The sequence below is a fragment of the Lupinus angustifolius genome, chromosome LG20 (genome assembly GCF_001865875.1).
Source record: "Lupinus angustifolius cultivar Tanjil chromosome LG20, LupAngTanjil_v1.0, whole genome shotgun sequence".
NCBI classification, from domain to species: domain Eukaryota; kingdom Viridiplantae; phylum Streptophyta; class Magnoliopsida; order Fabales; family Fabaceae; genus Lupinus; species Lupinus angustifolius.
The window spans coordinates 16,337,667-16,343,666 of NC_032028.1; positions in this window are offsets into that span (position 1 = coordinate 16,337,667).

Here is a 6,000-nt window from a genome sequence, read left to right on the forward strand (position 1 = left end):
GGTATTTTATATTTTTGTCCAACACGGATAATATAATAATTTTTTACATTGTTATTATATTATTTATTATTCATTTTTAGTTATTATTGACTTTTCTCAACTAAAAATAATATAAATGAATAACGAATAATACACTCACTATACATAAATTTTTACATTATCTTTACATAGATTTTACGCTCATTTTAGTAATTTTATTCCTTGTTAATGTTAAACTCCACTAAATGTTAATTAGCATCCTATTAGTTTGCATCCAAATATCCAATTATTCACGTAGGTCTGGAAAACAAAGCTTAAAGCATTGAATAATTAATTAAAAATTAAAATTATATATATATATATAGAGGAACCAATTTTACAAATAGTTAGAGTTTAAAGAGTAATTAGGAAGAAAAAATAGTTTAGAGTATCTACTCTCAAAACACATAAAGTTTAAGAAGTTTTTTTGAACTTTTCCCTTTCCTTTATCAATGTTCTAGTTCTCAATTGTAAGAAATTAAATCATTTATTGTTTTAATTATCATTTTCGAATTAAAACAATTATTTGTTTAAATTATCATTGTTCCAATTTAAGATTTTATTTATTATTTAAATTTTCGGACTTTTCATTTTTCATGGTTGATTAAAGGTTTAATTAATTGTTGCATAAGTAATAATATGTTTCATTTACTTTTCTATATATGTATACCATCATGACATTTTTCCATTTAATGCTACTTTCTATGGCATTTTTAGATGTCTATGTCATTATCAAGGTCACTCATACGCTTTAATAAGATTGATAGTTACATACTTCTAAACATGTGTCAAAATCACTTTGTCTCATGCGAATGTATGGATAACATACGCGTTCTTAACCATGTGAACGCATGGGTAACGTGCATTCTTAATCATTTGAATAAAAATGTAACACGTGTGTTCTTAACCATGCGAATGCACGAGTAACATGTGTCTACTTGACCATGTAAATGCACATGTAACATGTGTACTCCCAACCATATGAATATATAGGTAACATGTGTGTTATTAACAATGTGAATGCATAAGTAACGTGTGTACTTTAACCATATGAGTACATGGGTAACATGTGTGTCCTAACCATGCGGCAAAAAAATATCGCTCTATACGAATGCATGGGTAACTTACTAGTTCTAAAATAAAAATTATTTTTGTATGATTTAAAACCAAATCAAAATATTGGTGGATGGAAAGTATGACATGATTGTTATTTGATTTTGCAATTGCATCAAAGAATTAATGTCTTCTGGAAATAAAGTAGAAGGTGATTTAGTAGACAATAGTAGTCAGGACCTATAAATAGGAGTGTAATACACTAACTAAATTGTTGCCCCTATAGTCCCGACTATGTGGAGCTCGCATATTGGTTGATTATAGTCTCAATTCGATACACGTAGTGTATAGGAGACCCATGCATTGCAAATTTGTCTATAATCTTCTACTTGTCTTTGTCTCCACTAATCAATCATTGTGAAATCATAAGTCTGTAGTAGAAATTGACAACAATAAAGTTAACAACTTACACAACTCAACAATGCCCACAATTCGCACGCCTCCCCCTCGCTTTCTGAAGTTGACTACCACTATTGTGTGCCCTCCTCTTAGAACTAGACATGTCACTCCTACCTACAGCTACCTAAAGCTTCTTCTAGCATTAGATCCATGAACTAATCAACTATTTTATTTTTTTATTTTCCTTTTTTTCTTTATAAATAACAATAAAAATTAAATAGATTAAAACAATAGTAATTAGATATTTATAAAAATATAATAAATTAGTTCTCTCAAAATTAAAATAATTTTAAAATGTTTAATTAATTAATCATTTTGAGAATCTAATAGTGATGTTAGAGTTAATATTGTATTTTACTTTCTACATTGAGTTAAGAATCTGAAAAAGAATGCACATTTCAGAAATATATACTCTTAATATGAAAATTTCAAGTTGCCACTCTAAGAAGAATGAAGGATAAACTTAGTTGAATCAAGAAAGAATAAAAGAACATCTACAAAGATGTGATTTGAATAAAAAATCAGAAAAAAATGTCCTATATACAAAACTCATTTGATCAATATACTTTTACAGAAAGCAAAATGTATTTTATTACTTCAAAAGGAAATTTCCACTATAAAATATAAAAAAAAAAGTCTATTGATTACGACCTTTTGAGACTACAACATTCTCTCTCTTACATGAGAAACTTCAACAATCATAATGATTACGAAGCATTAATGACATTATCAAAGTACATCTATAAATAACCTCAACGTTTAAAGAACAAAAATAACATTTGAGAATATGTGAACAATGTAAATAACATTTAAATCTCTCATTTAATTCATCTTGCACTTAATAGCCTTATGATAGGAAGGAGAGCCCATTTGGTGAAGGCAATACTATTAGACCCGTGAATAAGAGGATTAGACTATCCCCAATCTGGATGAAGGACTATGTTCAAGGATAAATATCTTATTTTAGAATTTCAATTCTATATTATGTTTCTAATTTAGGATGTTGCCAAGTGTAAGGTCATTATGACAGCTAGGGTTTTCTTATTATATTTAAAGATTGTTCACTATTTCAGTTGGGGTATGAAAAATTTAGAGCATTGCTCAACATTCTTATTTCACATTTTCGTTTTTAATATACCCTATCAAATTGGTGTTTTCATTTTCTTTTATCACGCCTCCCAAGATCACTTTCCAGCCCATAGAAGATCCCTTAGGTAGTATTTTAGAGAAACTTGCATAAATGGAGCTCAAATTTGTTATCTTACATGAATTATTTAACAAACCATGAATACTAGACATGACGAACTTCAATCTTTAATTTCAGAACTACAATCCTAGATCCAGCCAAAACCACCACCCAATGTTACCCAATTGTGTTCCCCACCTGGATTTTCCCAAACATCTCACTCACACTCCCCTCATTCCACTCATTCTACCTCCACCATTAATCTTTACCCAAATCTTAAACCACCAAAACTAAACCTTCAACTTTTTGATGGTTTTGAACCATTCGATTGGATATTTCAAGCATAGCAATTTTTTTTCATTTTTACCGAATTTTCCCTGGATAGCAGATGGACCTAATGTCCTTTTCTATGCATGGTGATGCTCTTAGCTGATATAAGTGGATGTTTCAAAACAATCAGCTCTCCACTTGGGATGCCTCTACTAGAGACCTACAACAACGTGTTGGTTCTTCCACATATGCTAACCATCGACGAGACTATTCAAGCTAAAACAAATTGGGTCAATTGTTGAGTATCAAGAACGCTTTGAACGACTTTGTAACAAAGTAGTAGGGTTCTCACCTGAAATGATTTTAAATTGTTTCTTATCTGGATTAAAGCCTAAAATTAGTAAAGAATTAGTTATTCTGCAACATATTTCAGTTAGTCATGCTATTGGTCTTGCAAAATTGATTGAAAGTAAATTGAATGATGTTCATTCCACTACATGTTTTAACCGACCCACACTCACTCCAATGGGTCAAACAATGAATGTGCTTAAGCCTCCTACACAGGGCCTCCCTATTAAACGTCTAATTGCATCCCATATGCAAGAACGTATGGCAGAAGACCTTTGTTATAATTGTGATGAAAAGTATATTTTTGGGCACCATTGTCAACCTAAGCAATTTCTATTGTTACTAATTGTTGTTGAACTAGCTGAATTATGTAGCTTGGAACAAATTTTTGATATTCAAGGGCTTCCCATTGAAGGGGCACCTATCAGTGATGGTTATGATGATTTTGTACACTTTCAATTATCGGCTCAAGCCTTGTAAGGAAACCCTTCGCCAAAAACTTTAAAATTCCAAGGGTTCATCTATGGACACTCACTAAATGTATTAGTAGATACAGATAGCTCACACAATATTATGCAACCAAGAGTTGCACAACTTTTGAAGTTACAGATATGTTCAACCCTACATTTCCATGTGATAGTGGGAAACAGAGAGCACACTTTCTGCTCTGGGTTATGCAAAAATACACCTTTGATGATAGAACACCAACTATTCACAACACTTTTTTATTTGCTCCCAATTTAAGGTGCAAATTTGGTACTTGACATAGAATGGTTGAGGACATTGGGACCAGTGACCTCAGATTTTTCAATTCCCTCAATGACTTTTTAGCATGAAGGAAAGGCAATTACCTTAATAGCTTATAATTCTAGCCCATCCATGTTAAGTTCTTACTCCCAATTATGTCGAATGACCCAAATAGAGGCTATTGCAGAAATATTTTGCATAACTCTACCTACTACACTGGCCAACCAACAAGACCCAACCATACTCTATAGCCTTAACAATACCAAGCCTTTCTGCCCATAATAGAAAACGTCCTAGACAAATTTGCAAAAGTCTACACCCAAACGAAAGGACTCCTATGAAACGACCTTACAACCACCATTTCACCCTCATGCCAAACTCACAACCAGTAAATGTCAAACCCTATTGATACCCTCATGCTCAAAAAGATGTTATGACCAAATTACTAACAAAAATGTTAGAGGAAGGAATTGTAGTTCTAAGTACCCGCCCCTTCTCCTTCCTAGTTTTACTCGTCCACAAAAAGGACAACACTTGGCGTTTTTGTGTGGACTAAAGAAGCCTAAATGCAATTACGATGAAATATCATTTTCCAATACTCACTATTGATGAATTGTTGGATGAGTTGGATAATGCTGTTATTTTCTCTAAATTAGACCTACGATCTGGCTACCATCATTAGAGTACACTCATAGGATACTCACAAGATAACATTTCGAACCTTGGATGGCCATTATAAATTCCTAGTAATGTCGTTTGAGCTTACTAATGACCCTCTACATTCCAATCGGCCATAAATGATCTACGAAGACCATATCTCATAAAATTTGTGCTAGTATTTTTTGACAACATTTTGGTCTATAGTCCTACATTGCATGACCACATCATTCATCTAAATTTGATTTCAGAATTATTGTCTACCCATCAGTTTTACCCTCAGATGTCTAAATGTGTATTTGAAACTAAAAGGTTTTCCTATTTGGGACATTTTGAGTCAGCTCAAGGGGTGCAACCAGACCGAGATAAAATCCAGGCCATAGTTGAATGTTCTACCCTAGCTTAATTGACTTCCCTACATGGGTTCCTTGGGCTAATTGGGTTTTATTGTCGATTTATCCATCACTATGTCTCTCATGTCTCTCCTTTCACTGAATTGTTAAAGCAAAAAAAGTTTACATAGACTACAACGACTCTTACGACCTTTACATAATTAATAGAAAAATGATAAAAGCTCTTATGTTGATGTTGCATGATTTCAACTTGGTCTTCGATGTGGAAATCAAAGCATCAATTATTGCCATTGGTGTAGTCCTATCACAAAAAGGGCACCCAATTGCATTCTCCTGTAAAAAGTTGTCCCCTCAACTACAAGTGGCCTCAACTTATGTTCGTGAGTTGTTTGCTGTAACAAAGGCAATAATGAAATGGCATCAGTACTTATTGGGACGTTATTTCCGTATATATAAATATCAACAAAGTTTGAAGCACTTGTTAACTCAAACATTTCAAACTATTGAACAATATAAATGGGCAACTAAATTACAAGGTTTTTATTATGATATTTTTATAGACCTAGGAAGGACCATAGAGTTACAGATGCATTGTCTCATTGTGATCCAATTCAAAATTTGTTTTCACATCCATTACCTCTCTGATACCGACATTGTTCAACCAACTCATCTCATTCTATGAGACCAAGGAAGGAAATGAAGTATCAGAAAAGTTAACTCAAGATGAAAAAGAGTCATTTTACCTCTGGTACAAGGGACTGGTGTACCATAAGGACAATATCTTTGTTTCAGAAGTTGCAAACATGAGGGAAACTCCACTTTTGAGTATCATGCTTCCCCAGTAGCAGGCCATTCAGGCATTAAACCAACCATTCCTCGCCTAACTACCTCCTTCTATTGGCATGGACA